Source organism: Melospiza melodia, unplaced genomic scaffold (genome assembly GCF_035770615.1).
Source record: "Melospiza melodia melodia isolate bMelMel2 unplaced genomic scaffold, bMelMel2.pri scaffold_47, whole genome shotgun sequence".
Classification (NCBI taxonomy): domain Eukaryota; kingdom Metazoa; phylum Chordata; class Aves; order Passeriformes; family Passerellidae; genus Melospiza; species Melospiza melodia.
In genome coordinates this window covers 1,449,710-1,470,769 of record NW_026948793.1, presented here as the reverse complement: position 1 = coordinate 1,470,769, position 21,060 = coordinate 1,449,710, and the positions used below count along the sequence as shown (strand labels likewise).

Here is a 21,060-nt window from a genome sequence, read left to right as displayed (position 1 = left end):
CAGTCTCCACTGAACCCAGGACTTCCAGTTCCCATACAGTGATCATGTTCTTGGGGCCTCCAAATCCCATCCTGGGAGATCTCTGGGCCTTCTCAAAGGTGCTCAGCCCTGGAGATGTGATTTAAGTCCAGGAATGGCTGAGTACATTTTTGCCCAAGATTGTATTGGAGAATATAATACAGAATAATACACTGTATCTTTTAAGTGACTGAGGGCAGATTTAGATTTTCTGTAAGGATGAAATATTTTTTGATGATGGTGGCAGGACACTGGTATAGGCTGCCCTCAGAATTGAAACCCCATCACTGGATGTGTTTAAGGTCAGGGGCTTTGTACAACCTGAACGAGTGAAGGTGTTCCTGGGTAATGGGAGTTTTACCAAAGACTCTTTTCGGTCTCTTCCAACTCAAACCATTTTACACTTCTTTGGTTCTTATATCCCAACTGCTTCTCCCCAGGGCTGCAAATACCTATGCACACCCTGCCAGCATTTTAATGTGGCCTAATTCCCAACACTTCCATAAAAAGGAAAGAAATGCCATATTAGGGACATGAATTGCCATGTTTATGGAGGAATCATTAAAAGCCCCAAAAGTAAAGAAACTGAAAGGAAGGACCAAAATCTCAGTGTGAAAGATTCACCAAGTGGGACAATGGCAGAGACTCTGACGGTGACCTCCCAGCTGACGATGGGGGTTTCTGCCTTGGAGTCTGAGTATCAGGATGGAAGGTCGCTCCCAGGAGGAGTCGCTGTGCATTTTCCTCCCCCATGGCTCTGCCCTTCCTGATCCAGCAGCTGTGGGGCAGCAGAACGGGGGCAGTGCAGGGACAGGCCTGGTTCTGACAGGGCTGTTGTGGTTTAGGAATGGTGCTCCCAATTTACTACACCTACTACCAAGACCAGGTGTCGCCCCAGATTTATATTCCCACCATTGCCCCCCCACACCACAGGGGCTTTGCCTGGCCTGGCCCTGATTGATCTCAGCCCATGTTTCACAGTCAGGGATAACCTGGAGATGGTGTCCAGGGTTCACCCTTGTGTGGCCAATCCAGACCCCCCTGAGGCACTTTAATCCTGGCCGCCCCATCCTCCTGTCTGTTGTTGTGATGCTCTTCAGTGCCCAACTCTTGGGCACGTGAGCATCCACAGGAGGGAGTTTCACAGCCAACTTCTCCCCCAGACAGAGATGTCTTACCCCAGTCCAGCAGCCCAGCTGGGTTTCCCTCTGTGCTCCCAACTGTCCCTTTTCCATGGTTCCAGCCACCCCAGAGAGCATTTCCCACCATCCCTGAGTCAGTGCAGAGGTGCAACGCTGGCCATTTCTCTTGCTCAGAGCTCCAGGGATGGTCCCAGTGCTGCAGTGACTGCAGGAAAGGGGACCCCACAATGGGACATTTCTTGGTCAGATACAGACAGGAAGAGTGACAAACTGTCTGTGACTCGGGTTTTGGCCTGGCAGTCCCCACTGTGGTTTGCAGGGAGCTGCAGTGTGGCTCGGCCCTGGCTGTGCCAGGCAGTGCTGGCCTGGGAGAAGGTGTTGGTGCCAGCTGGCCCAGGGAGCTGCAGCGTGTGGGGAACGAGTTCCTCCTGGCCTCCTGCCTAGGGTGACACTGCAGGGCCTCATGGAGCCGAGGGGCCATTGTAGGACTTCAGGGCCCCATGGAATTAAGGGGACTCTTTGGACATTGTGGGGCCTTGTGCGACTGAGGCCATCGTGACACTTTAGAACCAAGGGGCCACTGTGAAACTACAGGGCCTTGTGGAACTGACACTGAAATCACCCAAAAAGAAACTTTCTAACACAGTTTGAGTATCAAAAAGCATTCATTTTTATTGCAGCACTGATCACTTGGAGGAGCCTTCCTCCATCATGCGAACAGAGGTTTTATGACACACACAAGTTCCATATTTATGAGCTATTCCTCTGTGATGCTCTACATCTGGCCTGTAGGCCACACAGTATAAATAATTCCAACTTCATAAGTGATTTATTATATAATTACCTTGCTTATGTAATTCGACCAGTAAGAGCAGGCCCAGGCCATTGGAGACTCAGGCTGCTATTGGCTGGTTAGCTGAGTAGTAACTGGCTCAGCCAATGAGGATTACCTTCATGGGCCTTCTTATCTATATAAGGAAGTTAGATCTCAATAAAGCTGCCTGTTGCTGCATGAACACTCACAGTCTAGTCACCTGTCTCCACGGGCAGGAGTTACTCCACTCTCAGGCATGCAGAGTGCTGCCAAAACCTGGCACCACTGAGCACCAAGACGGCCTCGCTGGTGCCAGGAAAGCTTAGCAGCACCTTTCTCTCCCAGCAGCATAACACTGGCACAGGCACTGAGCAGCCACGGGCAGCTGACTACTGCTGGGAGACAAAAACCCCAGAACTGGGGGGTTTACAGTGCAGAAAAAATGTGGAGGCACTTTTCTGATGATGCCTACTCTCATCAAGGCTTCATCCAGCAAGAGGAATAGATAAGCTAAACTTATTTCTGGATAAACCACGTTATTTCCACCCTGAGGACCTGAGGCTAGCACAGGAGCCAGCAGAGGCCTTTAAGACAGCAAAATATTTTTGCCCATTTTCCCAGGCTGGCTCACGGTCACACCTCACCCATGTGGTTCCAGAGCTCTTGCTGTGTCCCACGGGCAGGTTATCCCTTCACATCTGCTCTCGCAGGCTCCAGAGCCCTCCCGGAGCGCCTCCCCGGCTGTCCCAGCACAGCTCAGCACAGCTCAGTTCGGGGTTCCACACGCCACGGGGCCGGGGCACCTCAGAGCTGCTCCTTCGGGCGGGTCACCGCCATCGGTCATCGGCTGAAGGCCTAAAGAGAGGACAGCAGAAACATCACAAATAAGCCATTAGTTCAATCTGTATTCACAAAGCTCAACAGCAGCGGCCTGGCTTGTGGCAGAGGACAAAAGCCAGCACACCGAGCGAAAGGCTGAGGAATTAATGCTGAACCGCACAGCCGAGCAACATCCCCAGTCCCCCGGCCGAACAGCTAAATAGGAGGCAGTGAGTATTTCAGGTGGCGCTTTCCTGCCCCGGAGCCCCGGTCTCCAGCCCCGCTGCCGCCGCCACCCGTGCCCTGTACCCGCCCCCCCCCCCCTCACCTCATGGCGGTGGTGGCCCCTCATGGCGAGGGAGCTCGGCCCGCCAGAGCCGCTCCTTGCCCTCACGGCGGCGAGCTGAACGAGCCCAGCCTGCCAGAGCTGCTCCTTGTCCTCACGGCGGCGAGCTGAAGGAGCCCAGCCCGCCAGAGCCCCTCCCTACCCTCATGGAGAGGGAGCCCGGCCCGCCAGAGCCGCTCCTGGCCCTCATGGCGGCGAGCTGAAGAAGCCCAGCCCCCCAGAACCGCTTCATCTCCACACAGCGGCAGGGGCAGAAAAGGCGCAGTCCTATCCACGCTGCCGGGGTGATTCCACAGACACCGCCCCGCTCGCTTCGGCCGCTCCCCCCGGGGCGGGGAAAAACCCTCGGTAATCAGGCACCGGGAGGGACTTTAAGATCGTCTCGTCCCACTCCCTGCCATGGGCAGGTACACCTTCCACTGTCCCAGTTGCTCCAGTCCCTGTCCGACCTGGCCTTGGACACTTCCAGCATCCCTGACAGAGCCGGAGCAGGAACACGATCTGTGGAGCTGGGAGAACTGAACTCAAGCACCGGCTCATGGGAAGCAGAGGGCCGGTGAGCTGCCTCTGCTTGCCCCTGATGTGTCCCACTTCGGGCACAGGAGCTAGAAGTGTCAGCTCAGAAACAGCTGCCAGCAACAAAAATCCAGCCCTGAAATAAGCAGAGAAAAAGCTGTGGTGCTGCCAAGTGCCTTGCTGGGAGAAGCACAATTCCACACCTTCCCTGACCTCCACTGGATGCTGTAACATCAGCCCAGTGCTCTGTGTATCCATGTCTGGGCACAGCAGTGTAACTGTAACTCCCTTGCTGGGGATCCATTCAAAGGAAGTTTTTCTCTGTGCTTTGTGCTCCATTGAGACACTTGAAGGCCTTCCCAGAAAGCCTGGCATCCCTCCCCCATGCTCCTCATGTGCTTATGCTCTCAGAGCTCAGCAGTGAACTCAGCTGGAGCTGTGCCTTGCCTCAGGCAATCATCCACTCCAGCTCTGTCTTCTTCAAATGTTTCATGGTCTATTTTCAGCCCAAGCAGGCAGCTATTCTTCCTGGATGTGGGGTGCTCCTCTCCAGCTCAGCCTGATCCTGCCTTGTCCTGGGAAGCTCTGAGCTTGTTGTGCCCAGGACACTGCTGTGTGCAGGGACAGAGGCTGGTGCTGAGCAGAAGGAGCTCGGTGCTTCCCCTGTCACTGATGAACCTGGTGAGGAACAGGTTTCCCAGCTATGCCCAGTGCAGCACAGCAAAACCTGTCTGGGGGAGAGACAGGTAAGAGCAGACACAGAACACTTCATGCTCTTGTTCCTGGGGGTCTCGCTGCCCATGGCCAAGGGCACGTGCCCACACAGGCATGGATGATGACTCTGCCAAGACCCTAAGCCACAGCTTCAGTTTAGAACTCTTTAATTCATTAGCCCAGCATGAGGCCCAAATTAATATGCTTTGTCTCTTTAATAAGACATTTTCAGCAGGACTGGGGAGATACTTCAAAAGCTTCCTGAATGCCAAATACCAGAACTCAGCAACTCTCAGTGCCAGGACCAGTCTCTCACTTCCCAGTATAGATTCCCTCTGTGTGCACAGCTTTGTCTCTGCTTGCTGGCCTTGGAGGGGGGCTCAAACAAAGGCCTGCACATCATTTGTGAACTTTGGGTGAAAAGCATCAAACCAGATGAAACACAGCAGAGCCGCTCTGCCATGGGGGTGAAGCCCTTTTCTGTCACAGGAATGTGCTCTCTGCATTAGCTGCAGCCAGTCCCTGTTGTTCATCTTGGCTTGCTGACCACTAAACAGAGCCTCCTTTTCTCCTGCAAGTGTCGTGGCAAGGCCTGAAAGGACTGAGAAGCTTTGTTCCAAGCCAGATTAGAGATATGAGTTACTACAAAACAAAAGCCCAGCAAGCCTCCTGGAGAGTTCCTCTAGTCTAGGCACAGCCTCCCCTGAGCTCCCTGCATCCCAGCACAGCCCTGCAGCTTGTGTTCAAAGCAACTCAACTGGCTCCAGAAGCCTGGGTAACCTCTGTTGAGTGAATGTTCAGTTGCAGCATAAAGGAGGAATCACATCTGAGTGATTTTGCTCCCATAAATTAGCAGGATGGGTTAAACCAGGACATGAGCACTGTCTGCTGGCACAGTGCATCCACTCAAGAGATCTGCACTGGCATGGAGCTGTAGTGCTTCAAAAGACGTGTGCTCCAAGCCTGGGGTGGGACATCCCCCATGTAGCTGATGTCTGCAGCTCCTGTGGCAGAAAGAGAGATCCTTTACTGTCACCTCAGCCCTGAACACACCCGTGCCCAGGGCTCACTGCCTGCCCCCCGTCACTGCTCAGCTCTGGCACTGCAGGGCTGCTACTGTGATCCTTCTGTACCAATCAGATTTTGGCTCAACACCATTTGGCCACACTGTCAGTCACTGGAGAAAAAGACAGAGTAGTACTGTGGGAAGAGGAAGAAAATTCAGTAAACCTATGGAAGAAAAGATCTGTGGATGTACATCATCATTTACCATGGTGGTCACCTCCAGCCCCACAGCCAAGCACGTTCAGGCTTTGGTGAGAAGAACTTTTATCCCCCTGGTGTCTGTCATGGCTGGGGCCCGTGATGATGACACCCCATGGGTGTTGGTGCTTGCACTGCCCTGTGAGTGACACCAGCCTTGCTTGGCTCCCACACAGCAGAAGGCAGGGCAGCCATGGCCTCGATGGTGCCTTTTCCTCTTTGAGGTGCTGCACCCAGATCAGGGATACCCCACACATGAGCACAGACTGGGAGAAGAGCTCATTGACCAGCAAAGAAGGACTTGGAGGATATAATGGATGAAAAGCTGGACATGAGCCAACAGTGGCAGCCCAGAAACTCCCCTGTGCTGGGCTGCACCCACAGAGGAGTGGGCAGCTGTCGACGGAAGGGAACCAGGACATCAATTAGATCATCACAGGCCTAATTTTATTGATCAGTACGGCGGGTTAAATACAGTTCATAATGAGCTTCATACATATTGCAAAAGTTGAGCTCAGGATTGGTCAGTTACATATCAGCAACTACGCCTACTTTCTGCATTCTTATGGTTATACTTTTGATACTTTCTACATATTCTCAGGAAGAATCTCTATTCCCTATCCTCATGTTGTGGCAAGGGCATTCTGTCCTTGCCTGTCATTGGTCACTGACTGCTGACTTCTCCTTTCAGCCTGCTGACTGCTGACTTCCCTCTTTCAGCTTGACCAGCGGCATTATGTCAGTATGGCCTTTCTCAGCTAACCAATTATTAATAAATCTCTCCACATTTCCCCCATTTTCTTCTTGAGCAAGGAGATTAGTTTGCAAGGTTTTTGCTATTGTACAGCTGACCATGAATACAAGGCAAAATAAGCAAAAACATTAAAATTACACCCAGTAGACCTATAGCATATGTCACAAGGTTCCTCAGCCATGGCCCAAGTCCTAAGCTTTTAAGCCATTCGTCAATTCCTAAACCTTCTTCTTCCTTGAGATTGTGAAGTCCCTGTTGCAGTTCTTTTATCTTAATGTGAATGGACACCGAATGATCAGACAGATTCATGCAACACATTCCCTCAAACTCTTCACATCCATGCCCTTGTGCTAAGAGCAAAAAATCTACAGCAGCTCTATTTTGCAAAACAGCATGGTTAACACTCTGCACATCTGCGGTTAGCATGTCTAGAATTTGTGATGTCTTGTTCAGCTCATCCTTTGCCCAGCATCCTAATTGTTTTGCTAAGTTCATGGCTTTATTGGCAGATCCTCCTGGCAAGATAGTTGAAACTACCACCTGTTTGAATGTACCCCAAAACTGTGGATCTCCTATCTGGCTGCAGTCCAAGTCATGGATGCTACGTCTTTTCCTGTTTGAATTGTGACTCAGCTGCATTAGCAAGGACACATTAGGGTGAAACAATGACAATTTTCCCAAATAGCAGGGTCCACCCTGTGGTTTAGCTGGTATACCATTCCACGCCCTGTCTCCACAAATCAAAAATATTCCTGTGGGTAATTTCATCGGTGCCGTGATTTTTGTGCTGTTACATTTACTGTAATGCTGCGAAGAGATTCCACTCACATTCAGGAATCTAGGGTGGCCCATGTTTCTTTAGGTCGGTTTGATTTCTGAGCATCCGAAAATTCGAAGCTAAACCATCCGCCAGCTGTAGTGTTAGACATGCTGGCGTTTGTATTGCCAAAAAGATCCAATTCCTCAGGAGGAGAATGCAAAGGAGTGTTAAGTGATTGGATCAGTAAACATTGACGATAGCCATCACTCTGACCTGCAGTATACCCTTGTTGCACCGGCAATTTGATGTTTGACATGTTAGGCATACATAAGGTTCGATTGCTTATCAAACCGCAAAATTCTCCAGGAGACCACACCGGAAGTCCCACCAGGCATGTTCGAAATGGGTTAGTGACTCCTCCAAGACTAAGACAAAGTGATGATTGGTTAGTTTGATTAGCAAGTGTCACCCATAAATTTTCTCTTGGCTGACTAAAACGTGTTACTCCTACTGCTTCACTTGCTACAGCATTGAGCAGTATAATAAAAACAAACCTCATTTTTCTTTCTGCTTGCTTTGTTTTTCTTTGTTGTCTTTTCCCTGGTTTGCTATATTGTCTATTGTAAGGCTGAGTCAATTTTTGAATATACTGATCTAATTCTAAATCAGCATCCTTGCTCACAGGTATAGCATGAGATAAGTTTGAAGGCAAATCAGCTTTACAGCGAGCTGCTATGATACGTGAGGCTTTAGTAATTTCAAATATTCTAAGTATTTCCTGCAACTTCCACCTAAGATATGCTATAACCACTTGTTCTGCACTCTCAAAAAGCTGTAATCCTGTCCGTCCTGGCAGGCCAGTACTTTGTTCAAGAGCTCTAACCCAGATAAAATTTCGAATCCACCTTCCAAAACAAGGTCCACACCATAAATATCCTAGTGACCTCTGTGAATACCAATAAACCTGATTACAATCTGCACAATGCAAAGCTATCCATGCATAGCACTTATCAACATCCCTTTTACAAACATAACAAGGAAGCGAATGTAAGTAAGGACCAGTATGAAAGTCTGTTTCTTCAATTCAATGTAACCAATTCAATGGTGGTGATTGCAAAGCCTCTTCAGCCTTTTTACTATATGAGGCTAACAGCTCAAGGTCTTTCTTTAACACAAGGTGTATCTTATTTCGTAATCGTAGTTCTTGTTCGTTATCTTCCTCAACAACTATATCCTCTCGAGGGTCCCACAACTGTAAAATTGTCCTAATCATAGAAAATTAATTAGCAATCACCAATAGCCTTATTTAGATGAGGTCGTTCCCTTTCCTGCCTTCCTTTTCTTATCTATCTTCAATCTTGCTGCTCCTGATTTTACTGGTCCTGCCACTTGCAAACTCAATTTCTGCAACTTTTCAATGCAGCAATCGAGTGCTCTATCAGGATTCCCCTTGAAGGGCCCTACAATCGAGCTCTGTGTTAAAGGCACTAATTTTCTACACCTTACAGAGACTATATGTGATTTACTTTGAACCTTAATTCTATTCACAACACATTGTACCTCCCATCGATAGTAAGCAAGAACTTTCTGTTCAGGAGACTCATAAAGATTTAGAGCTATATATGCGTTTTGCCCTGTTTGTCTCCTTAATTCATCTTGCCAGCTTTTTCCCCATGTGTGCTCGAGTTCACAAGTATGACACCACAAATCCCGTAATAATGATTGTTCTATCCAAAAAGTTCTTTCACAACCCCCACAACGTAGAGCTCTCCAGGCAGCACAATGTGGACTGTGACAGTCAAGGCAATGTAGTTTCGCTGGATTTGTTAAGCGAAAAGTTGATAATGAGTCAATAAAACCAATCAACTCCTTGGCTGTCCGATAGTGACGTGTCAGTGCTCTGTCCACCGCTTTCGAGTGTCCCTTCAACTGTAGCAGTAGCAGTTGTAGGACTAGAAGCAGTTTCTTCCCCAGTCGCTCCTTGTCCTCCTCCATGAGGTGGTCCACCAGAGGCTGCATCAAAAACAGGTTTAGTCCACTTAGCAGGCACCCACAAAGTCCCTGTAGGTGAGGAAACACAAAGATACTCCCGATTTCTTCTTGAGCAAGGAGATTAGTTTGCAAGGTTTTTGCTATTGTACGGCTGACCATGTTCTGAATACAGTTAAAGATACAAGGCAAAATAAGCAAAAACAGTAAAATTACACCCAGTAGCCCTATAGCATAGATCACAAGGTTCCTCAGCCATGGCCCAAGTCCTAAGCTTTTAAGCCATTCGTCAATTCCTAAACCTTCTTCTTCCTTGAGATTGTGAAGTCCCTGTTGCAGTTCTTTTATCTTAGTGTGAATGGACACCGAATGATCAGACAGATTCATGCAACACATTCCCTCAAACTCTTCACATCCATGCGCTTGTGCTAAGAGCAAAAAATCTACAGCAGCTCTATTTTGCAAAACAGCATGGTTAACACTCTGCACATCTGCGGTTAGCATGTCTAGAATTTGTGATGTCTTGTTCAGCTCATCCTTTGCCCAGCATCCTAATTGTTTTGCTGAGTTCATGGCTTTATTGGCAGATCCTCCTGTCAAGATAGTTGAAACTACCACCTGTTTGAATGTACCCCAAAACTGTGGATCTCCTTTCATCCTGCTGACTGCTGACTTCCCTCTTTCAGGTTAACCAGCAGCATTATGTCAGCATGGCCTTTCTCAGCTAACCAATTATTAATAATACTCTCCACAGGCAGCAGGTGAGGGGGGGATGGTCCCCCTCTATTCTGCCCTTGTGAGATACCCCTGCAGAGCTGCTCCAGCATCAGAAGGACCTGGAGCTGTTGGAGCGAGTCCAGAGAGGCCATGGAGATGCTCCCAGGATTGGAGCCGCTCTGCCATGGAGCCAGGCTGGGAGAGCTGGGGGTGCTCACCTGGACAAAAGAAGGCTCCAGGGAGAGCTCAGAGCCCCTTCCAGGGCCTAAAGGGGCTCCAGGAGAGCTGGAAAGGGACTGGGGACAAGGGATGGAGGGACAGGACACAGGGAATGGCTCCCACTGCCAGAGGGCAGGGATGGATGGGAGATTGGGAATCAGGAATTGTTCCCTGTGAGGGTGGGCAGGCCCTGCCAGGGTGCCCAGAGCAGCTGTGGCTGCCCCTGGATCCCTGGCAGTGCCCATGGCCAGGCTGGACATTGGGGCTGGGAGCAGCCTGGGACAGTGGGAGGTGTCCCTGCCATGGCAGGGGGAGGAATAAAATTATTTTTATGGTCTTTTCTGACCCAACCCGTTCTGTAATTCCATCATCTCCTCTGCCTCCACAGAGGGGCCATTTCCACTTCCCCACTGCCATCACAAGATGGCATTCCAGACCTAAAATCTGAGCTGGCTCAACTGATACTTGGAGATCTTTTCCAGGCCCTGGGGTGTCCAACCCCAGGAGAAGCTGTGGATTTAACCCTGCCCGCTGAGCTCTTCTGCCAGGTCTCAGTCCTGACACTGCCTTTTAATCACATCCTTTAACGCCAGGGCTGTGCCTTAATCAGCTGCACTGAAACACTGCTGCCGTTACTGTGTAACCCCTGAGCCATCTAATTGCACTGAGTTAAGCCAGTTACACCTTTGACAGTGAATGTCATGCAGAGCACTTTAATCTTGACCTGCAATACCTCGGGCTCTTGCAGGGCCTCCTCTGCCTCCGAGGACACGCTGCTAATCAGACCGAGCCAGGATGTAGTTTAAGACATGGACAAAGGGAGCCAAGGGCAAATCATGAGCAAAATGAATCTGACTCATTTTGTTACAAAGCAGTGTTGAAGGTAGAGCTGCCTTTTCTTTGCCTGAGAATGATTTGGGAGAGCAGTGAGAATAATTTGTTTCAATAATTTATAACTTCAAAATAATAACAAAAACATGAGAGAAAAATCATTCTTCTTAGATATGTTTTTTAAAAAGAAAGCTTATTTTGAGTTAGGTGCATAAAGCACTGGTGCAGTGTGTTATCCCCTGTGTCTGCTCCCACGTGTGAGTGGGTGCTCCAGGCTTCACCCACCAGTTGCTCCCTGCAGGAAGAACCCATGATCCAACCATCTCCTTCCCTGGCCAAGGGCCTGCAGCGTCCCACCGGGGCTTGGTGCCATGTCCTGGGTGCCAGCTCTGCCAGCACAGCTCCCCGGGGGTGGCAGTGGGGCAGGATCTGCTGCTCAGCTGCCTCGGAGGCTGGGACTGGCTGTGTCCCTCTGGGCAGCTCAGGAAAGGCTGCTCCGGCTGCTCCTTGCAGGGAGCTGGAGCAGCAACCTCACTTGATCGGGGGAAAGAGCAGTCAGGAAAGGTTACATAACCCCGATCAGGCTGCCAGAGGGGTGGTGCAGCAGCAGCAAGGGCAGTGCCACTCTGGATGTGGCTGGGCAGGAGCGTGCCCTGCCTGTGGGACCCTGCCTGTGGGACCCTGCAGCCCCTCTGTCCATTCACTCTTGCCTGGGTCTCCTGGCCCTGTCAGAGCTTGCTGGTTTTGTTGTTCAAAATGCCCTTGGGCAGCTCGAGGAGCCCGTGCAGTTCCCTCTGTTCTGGGCTGAAACTGCTGCACAGCAACTCCTTTTTCCATTTCATCTCTGGCAGAGCCCTTGAGCTTTGCTCCCTTCCTCTTCCACCCTCCTCTCCTCCTTCTGAGCTTCTCCTTGGCCAGAGGACAGATCACAAACCACAAGCTCTGCTATTCATCTACCAGATCCCAAGCCACTGTCTCAGTGTGATAAAGGTGATCTGCTAATCGTGTGGAGAGGATCCCCCAGGATGCAAACCCCTGCTGGGATCTGTGGCAATTCCATGGCATCAGCCACAGGGTCAAACGTACAAGGGGGGGTTGCAGCTGCCTTGCCCGAGTGTGGGCACCACAATCAGCCTGCCTCAGGAATTGAGACCTGCAAAGGCCCACCAAACACACCTGTGTCCTTCCAGTGCCCCACCAGGTCTCCTGGCAGCAAGGAATTTGCTTTAGTTCTGTGAGTTTTATAAAGCCTGACTCAAACCCCAGGGATTTCAGGCAGTGCTGACACGCAGAGTGGGGTGGTGTGAGCACAGCCCTGGGGTCCTGGGGTCAGGTGCTGGGGCAGATGGGTGGGCACATCAACATCAACCCAATGTTTTAGAGCAGAGCTAACTAGGAACAGCTTATTCCATTAAGAAAAAAAGAAAACCAATAATCATTCTTAATTAGGACAGAAACCTCCAGATAGGCTTTTTTAAAGAAAATGCCTAAAAATACCATTTTTGCTTTGATTTGAAAACTATTTTTTGCTCTTCAGACTGTAAGATAAAACAATTTGAATTGATGATGCATTTCACAGCAAAAATACATCCCTTTTCATCTTGAAAATGCTGAAATGAGTTGTTACAAAATTTTCAACTTTTACCCCCTTTCTTAAAAAGCAAAATTTTTAATTTAGATGAAATGTCTTTTTTTTTCTTTTTCCTAATGGAAACGCTCGATTACATTTTTACCCAACAGTTCTAATTAGAATTAACAATTACAGCTGATTCTTGGTGGGGTGATAAACAGCTGGACTGCACAGCCCTCTCCACTCTGGGACTTCCAAACAAGCCCCAGCCCTGGCAGTTTAGCCTTCTGCAACATTTTAGACTTGTCTAGTCACTGGAATTTATTTTTCTTTCTTTTTTTCCCACCCTTTCTCCTCTGAGGGTTAGATTTTACCAGTGCAGCATCTCTAACAGTCAGGGAACTTCACAGTGAGTTGAGATCGCATTGATTTCTCGAGGAAGAAGCCGCATACTAATTTTTCCTGTTTTCCTCCCTTGAGGAACACAGGTAACAGCTCCAGGAAGGCAGCTGGGTTTGTAGATATTATGCTTACCCACTGGCTGTCAGGGAATTCTGAGGTCTGTGGGACCATCATGGGACACAAGGAGACTTTGGCTGGTCTGGTGCAAGGCTGGATTTGCTGAGAAAGAATGTGGGATTAAAGCAGAACAGGTTAAACCTGAGAGAAGCATCAGGTGAAGATCAGGGGATGGATCAGTCCATGCTATGCTGCCAGAGCTTCCCCCTGCCTCCAGGATGATCCTCACAATCCAGCTCTGTAGGGCGAGGACAGGAACACTGGAGCAGTGAATGAAGAGGAAATGACTGTGGTGGAGGGGAAGGGAAGATGTCAGTCTGCTCTTAAACCCCCAAACCCTCTATTCCAGGCACTGAGGCAAGTTTGTCCAGCCTTTGCAGGCAACCTCCAGAGAGCCAAGAGGCACTGGGACATCCTCTTTCAGGGGACTGGTGTCCCCAGTGCCACTGTGACTCCTGGACTGCCATGTCCAGTGCTTTTCATGCCTGCTCATCCCTGGGCTGGCTCCACGCTGTTAATGGCTGATCTCTCCCTGGAAACAAGCCCATGGCCTTTGCCTGTCCCACCTCGCCCCTCCCACTCCCCTGCCAAACAGTTATGACCTTCTTGGACAAACCTGAGATAGTATTAAACGAGAGGGAGGTTTTCATACACAAATGTCCCTGTGATTGATGGATTAAGAGATTCTGTGCAAATTAAAGCCTTTCTTCATACTTTGCACATCCAGCTCTTCAGCTGTTGTTCTTTCCCTTCTAGTCCTTTACAGAAGTCCCTGTGGGCCTTGCTTGCCCCATTCCTTTTGCTGCAGTTTTCTCCCCACAGTGACCCAGGGATTTCCCCCAAATCCTTGTGCCCACTGAGTCCTGGGCAGACCCTGCTGTTCCTGAATCAGCACTGTGGAGAGGAGGATGCTGTGAGCACAGCTTGTTTATACACAGAATCAGCCCAAGAGAGGGGCTGTAAATGCCTCTTTATTTCCATATTTATCATTGCAGCTCAGATGGATGAGGAACCCAATGGAAAGTTTAGATGAAACAGAGAAGAAATGAAAAACTGTTGGCAAGCGGCAGCTCAGCTGAGACTGGCAGCCTCAAGGGCTTCCAGAAGGAAAAAGGCTTTCACTGCTGCTCAATAACAACCCGATTCCCCTGCCAGGCCAGGAGGAGTGGGGCAGCTGAGGAACCCTGCCCTCCTATGATCCCACCCCAGGGAGATAGACCTGAGACCCCAAAGCAGCACGTTTGGTCTTGCTGATGTTTGGTAGGGCTGATTTCTTCCCAGAGCAGCAGCAGAGTGTGGGTGTGGAGGCTCCGTGAGGATCTCCAGGTGATGGGCACTGTGGTCACCCATGCCATGGTGGAAAGGAGCCACAAAGGCTTTGCTGGACACCTTTGGAACATCCAGTGCTGGGTGCTGGTGATGGATGATGAATTTAAAGCCCATTTGTGCAGGGAATAATGGCTCATAACCATCCCCTCTCCTTTAGTGGTGTGACACTGCTGACATGGGTGGTCTCATTTCCACCTTAGGGGAGGCGTTTTATTAATTGTCCCTGGCCTTGCTCCTGAGCCCGTGTGTGCTGTGATGTGGACGTGCTTCAAATGCAGTGACAAGGAGGTGGCAGCCAGGATGTGGCTCCTGGGGGAGGCAGCCAGAGAGGCAGGGATGGTGCTGCCCACAGCTGACCAGTGATCTGAAACCTTCAGCCCTGGGAGGGAGTGACTGCTCCCGGCCAAGGGAGTCTGACTTTGCTGGGGGATAACCAGGACTGTGTGTCTGTGACTGGGCTCTGTTCCATGGGGAGGAGGCAGGGGATTGAACTGTCCCCTTGCTGCCTGCATGGCCCTCTGTGCTGGCCAATTTTTCACCTAAATCCTGGCTTGAGCACCCATAAAGGCCCCTGCCCAGATCATCTGGCATGATGGCTTCTAGAAAAGCGTCCCTAGGGTCGCTGTCCCTGCCTAGTCACAGCTGAGCTGGTGGCACTGAAAACTTGAGTTTCCATTCACATCCCTCCTGTACCTGCAGGTCCCTGTGCCCTCACTCCAGGCTTTATTCTCCTCCCTGCTTTCCCCTCATTTGTGCCCAGCTCCGGAGGAGAGCACTGGGAATTGATCACTGTGTTGGCTTCGCTGATTTAATCCAAATTTAACCAGGCGGGAGCGAGCGAGGGCAGCTCGGGGGCCCGGCATGCTGTGAAGAACCCATCGGTGCCGAGCGGTGCCGTTAATAACGGGGGTGAATGGCGGCAGCCCCCCGGCATCGCCCCTCTCACCCTGGCACAGCTCCCACGGGGACAGAGCTGTCCTGGGGACACGGCACAGGCACTGTCAGGGGCTGTCACCCAGTGGGCACTGAGCCCTTAGTGCCAGGACAGAGCTGTCCTGGGGACACGGCACAGGGACCCTCGGGGCTGTCACCTGGTGGGTGCTGAGCCTGAGCTGTGCCAGGACAGAGCTGTCCTGGGGACACGGCACAGGGACCGTCAGGAGCTGTTACCCTGCGGGCCTGACCCCAAGCTGTGCCAAGACAGAGCTGTCCTGGGGACACGGCACAGGGACCGTCAGGGGCTGTCACCCAGCGGGTGCTGAGCCCTCAGTGCCAGGACAGAGCTGTCCTGGGGACATGGCACAGGGACCCTCGGGGGCTGTCACCCGGCAGGCCTGACCCCGAGCTGTGCCAGGGCTGCATGGGCAGCAGCTCACCTGCGAACCCCGAGCTGCATCCCTGCCGGCAGAGCCCTTCTAGAGCAGGGATGGCCCCGGGCTCATTGCATCCCACTTATGGCTCCAGAGCCCCCGAGGGACTGATGGCAAAAGCCTTTGGATGAGTCTCTTATTTTGGCAGTGAATGAAATAGGATTTGTGCTGCTGGTGATAAGAGACTGCAAGATGGACTCATCTGATCCTCACAGCAATTCAGAGAGGCTGATGCTGACATGGCAGAACAGGTCCTACAATAGTGTTCACGTCCCAGCACACAAAATGGGTGAGAAAAAGCATTTTTAAAAGTGACTGGGGAAACTCTGCAGTTATGGTGCTATCCTATCTCAAGCCCAGGGTTCCGCTCCGGCCTCTTTGGAGTCACAAGTACTTAAAAAATGGTCTGCTCTGAACTCAGGCTGGGTCATGACTCATGTCTTGGGCTGTAAAAATGCATTTCATTGTGTCAGCAGGAAAGTGGCTGTGGGCAGCGCTCTGGCAGCGGTGAGGCTGGCCAGGGCAGGCTGTTCAGCAATTACACCCACTGGAGCCCAAATTCCAGCTCATATTTTGCTACAGCACACAAAAAAGGTTCAAGGGAAGGAAAGGCTGAAGGGGAAAAGTGTTTCACTTAAAAATCCTGGTAGGACTCTATGCAGTGGCTTGTCTGGCCACAAATCCATCTGTTTTGGTGCAAGTGCAAAGCCTGGACCTGCCACCTGGAAATGTGACCTCAAGAGTCTCCTGTAGCCTGTGGAGTTTGCTTTGTACCCAGAAGAGACCCTCTCATGCTCATCCTGGCATCCTTCCAGAGAGAAAAGGGCAACTGAACCCTCTGGATGTCTGTGCCTTGCTGTGGGCCTTGTCTCTGGGTCTTCCCCCAACCAAAACTACTTGCAGGTACTTTTAGTACGAACCCATCACCAAAAACTAAGTTACCTGTCAAGGGCAGCACTGTGAGGCTTCACAGCATTGGCACCTTGGGACTTAATTTTGCTTGTGGACTTAAATGTCCAGTTAGGTATCTGGGAGTGTTTAGCTGTTGTGACCAAATTTGGGACACATTGCCACAACTGAGTCACTGGAGAAGCCAAACAGCCTTGAGAGGAGAGGAGCCTGGTGGCTCCAGATGAGCATATGGCAGTCCTGGGAGCAAACTCACACACCTTTGCCAGAGGAACATCTGGATTCCTTAAAGGAAGGGGTTTAGCCAGGAAGCATCAACTGCATGAAGAAAATCTGGGATTCCTTAAAGGAAGGGGTTTAACCAGGAGGGATCAATTCCACAAAGAAAACTTGGATTGCTTAAAGGAAGGGGTTTTACCAGGAGGGATCAATTCCAGGAAGAAGATCTGGATTGCTTAAAGGAAGGGGTTTTCCCAGGAGGGATCAATTCCATGAAAAGCAGCTGCCCTGTTCCACTGCTGTCCGGGACAGAGCAATGCTGTGGGATTGGGACAGGGGCTCAGTGCTTGTTAAAGCCCTGGGCACTAAGGAAGCCCAGGAGCAGCTGCAGGCAGAGGCAGCTGAGGGATTCCTGCTGCCTCCCACCAACGCTGCCGCGATTCATCAATTACCTATCTGCTCAGTCCTTTTCTCCATCCTTTTACAATCTAAATAGCACATTTTATAGTTGCTGCTAAGTTATGTGATCAACATCAATTACCTACTAAAAGAGAATCAAGTCTTGATTTAAAATTAAGTGCTGCATTTTCCCATGTTCTTTATATATAGCCAACACAATAATTGCAGTGACATAAAAACTAATTACACAACTCCACAATTAGGCCTCCCTCCTAGTGCTGTGATTGCCTTTAAGTATACTGATGAAAAATTACTCCCAGTCCCAAATTACTCTCTCACACCCATCTTCTCTAATACCTTTTGAAAAAGCCCTTCATCCCATCAGACCAGAGAGAGGAACTCCAGATGCAGAAGGTAATACATGCAGAGTGTATTTTCTTATCTCTTAGATGTGGGAGCAGTTTCAGATGTGGGATTTGGTTGGGATTGCCCAGGGATGCAGCAGTGCTCTTCTCTGGATGGACTGAGCATCTCAGTGAGGCTTCCCAAAGTGCCTGGTGTGCAGCAGCCTGAGACAAGCAGGGGGAAAATCCCCTTCTCAGTGCCCCAGCTGACATTTGGCTCCTGGGCTGCAAGCAGAGAGACCAGTCCTGCCTGGCTGCCAGCCTTGGCTTGGTGTGTGGAGCCCAAAAGGAGGAGGAAGAGGATGAAGTACAGCAGTACTTCCCCCATCCAAAAGCCAGGAGCAATCACATAGCTGCCTGAGAAACTATAAACCTCAACAAAAATCCTAAACATCTATAAAGCTCCGGTGCACTCCTGACAGGCTTTGAGGGATTTGATTCCAGATTATGTTTTTGAGATGTTTACAACCAACCTGGAAAGACTGAAAATATTCAATTACTGGCAAGGAGAGCTGAGATTTGCTTACAGTCAATCTCCTGCCTCCAGGATCTCTGTGGGTGCCAGCAGTGAAACATAGCATGGGTGAGCAGAGCCATGGGGACAGTGGCCCAGGGACAGGTCCCCTGATGTCACTGAGCATCTTTCACTAGATGATTAAGCATTGCAGGTTTAATTTTGGGGCTGGCACGTTGGTTTTGGCTGCTGTGCAGTGGATCCCATGGCCTGTTCCTCAGCCACAGCCCAGCCCTCACCAGGGAGGGCTGCACAGCTGGTGGCTGATTTTCCATCATCTCTGCAATGCCATCACTCAGTTGCAGTTGGGAGAGGGGTGGGAAATGCTTTGGCATGATTTTAATCAGCAGAGTGCTTTGAGTGAATGAGGTGAGGGGACCAGTGAGCTCCCTGTGCCTTCTCTTTCTCACCTCATTTCAGCGTCAACCAGGGGTGCCAAGACTGAGAATTTACACCCTTGTGTTTACCTGAAACCTCACTACTTTCCTCAAAACCTGTGAAAAATAAAGGCGGTGCTGAAGTAGCCTGTGGCAGGGATGATGTGATGTGTAAAGCCAATATCTCCAGATCATTGCAAATATTCCCTCCTGATCCCAGGCATCCATCCCAGATATTCCCACCTTGTCACCAGCCCAGAGCACTGGGTGCCACCTCCAACCCTTCCTTGGACATGTGCAGGGCAGGAGACTCCAACACCTCCCTGGGCAGCCCCTGCCAAGGCCGGACCACCCTTTCCACAGAGAAATTCCTCCATTAGTCCAACCTAACACGATGCACAGAGGCGCGCCAAAGCAGGCGTTCACTCCTGAGGGACAGATCCTCCAGGATGGGGTTGCTGCCCGGGACACGCCGTTCCCACAGCCAGGGAGGCTCCCGCAGCCCAGGGCAGCGGACACGGCTCAGCCCGGCTAACCCAGCCCGGGACACGGCTCAGATCGGCCCGGGACACGGTTCAGGCTCAGCCCGGGACACGGCTCAGATCGGCCCGGGACACGGCTCAGGCTCAGCCCGGGACACGGCTCAGATCGGCCCGGGACACGGCTCAGGCCCAGCCCGGGACACGGCTCAGGCTCAGGCTCAGCCCGGGACATGGCTCAGATCGGCCCGGGACACGGCTCAGGCTCAGGCTCAGCCCGGGACATGGCTCAGATCGGCCCGGGACACGGCTCAGGCTCAGGCTCAGGCTCAGGCTCAGGCTCAGGCTCAGCCCGGGACACGGTGGGGCCGAGACAGCGCCGCCCCCGCCGCCTCACAGGGCACAGGCGGGGCCAGGATCAGGGGGCGGGACCAAGGGCGGTGGTGACAGAAAGGCACGGGTCAGGGGGTGTGGCCAAGAGTGGGGCCGTGCTGAGTGAGTAGGGCGGGGTCAGGGGCGGGGCCAATGGCAGGAACTCGTGCAAGGACGGCGCTGATTGGCTAGAGCGGGGCCGGGGCGGGGCGGCTGTGGCCGGGCGGCGCGTGCGCAGTGCGGAGCGGTGAGTCGGGGTGGGGGGGGGTAGCAGGGGCCGGTGGTGTTGGTGGCCCGTGAGGGCCGGGGCGCAGCTCCGGGTTGGGGATCTGTGATCCGGGACGGAGCCCTGGTCCCGGTCCGGGGGTACCCACTGCTGCCTCCCTGCTTTGCCCTCGCGCGAGCCGACCTGGCGGTAAGGCCTTGCCGGGTGGAGGCTGCCCACCGGCCCGGTTCCCCTCATTGGCTGTGGCCGGGCCGTTGGGGACGTTGCGTGTGCGGCCCCGGAGGCTCGGCAGGCCCGGCAGGACGGGCAGCCTGTGCGGCTGGAGTGCTGCAGCAAACGCGTGCCCTGTGAGGGGCACTTAGGCACACAGTCGGAGCAGGGCAGGGGTCCCTTACACTCAGGGCTTTTAAACAAAAATCTTACACGTGAGTTTCCCCGAACGGGCACAGTTTGGATCCTGCCTGGAGCACGAGGCTGCGTGACCTCTGGCCTGTACCCAGGCTGCTGTGGAATAAAAACGTGCTGGAAAAATTGAAGTAGCTCTGGGATATTAAAATGGATGTTTCTTCAGGGTGTGCGCTCTGTAACACGAGGTCTGAATTTTAAAACCGGTTTAATTGTTTTGGTACAAGCCCGCATATGGTTTTCTGGCAGGAGAACTGGTGAAACGATGCATTCCACAAGGCCAGGAAGGAGAACGCTGAGTAAATGGGATTTTGTATATCAACACTGTTTGGAATGTTGCCTTAAAATGTTTAAGTGCAGTGGTTGACTAACACTTGCATTAGGAGTGAGCTTTGACAGAGCTCTGATGCTGCCCACCTTCAGGAGGGTCTGGGTTTACACCAAGCTCTATAGACACAATTTCTTAAGTTATTTATTCTGCAGTGTTTCTTTGCTAGAACTAACCCTGTCTGAGTGCAGCGCAGAGGCAGAGCTGCCTGCGCTGGTGCTGCTCAGTGTGCCTGCCAAAGGAGGGTGATCAGCAGAGGCATTTCTGTGGTGGAGCTGTCTGTGGAAGAGGCTGGTCTGTGCACAGCCTGGCAGGAGCCTTTTAAGTGCAGATAAGTGTCCAGAGGATGTTAGAAGATGGTGACATGCGCTGTCATTTACCCAACGTGCTGCCACACTGCTCCTGCTCCCTGTGATCATTTGAATTCATTTGTTCTCTGGGAGTAGCACTGTTAAGGGATGCACTTCTAAGTTTCTGTCTTTTCTTTCCCCCAATCCTGCCTTAAAATGACCCAGCCTGATCCACTTAGTTTTTCAGCAGCCTCTAGGGTATTTCTGTGGTGGAAGTACCCAAAATGCTGTCCCAGAAACTTCAGTGTAGGAGTCCAGCTACCAGAGGTGGGAGAGCAGTGTTGCGAGTTCCTGGAGGCTGCTGTCTGTGTGACCATGTATTTACTAAATTTGAAAGGATACAAATATGATTCTTGGTAAGAAATCAGCTGGAAACAATTCCTGGTGA

At 51.4% G+C, this 21,060-nt stretch overlaps 1 non-coding gene across 1 annotated transcript; it reads right to left on the bottom strand.

Moving 5' to 3' along the window:
- Window positions 1-2,170: 2,170 nt before the first annotated feature.
- LOC134413664 (small nucleolar RNA SNORA74) lies at window positions 2,171-2,374 on the bottom strand. The gene has a single exon (XR_010026562.1). It is a non-coding gene; the product is annotated as a small nucleolar RNA SNORA74 (small nucleolar RNA).
- Window positions 2,375-21,060: the final 18,686 nt, after the last annotated feature.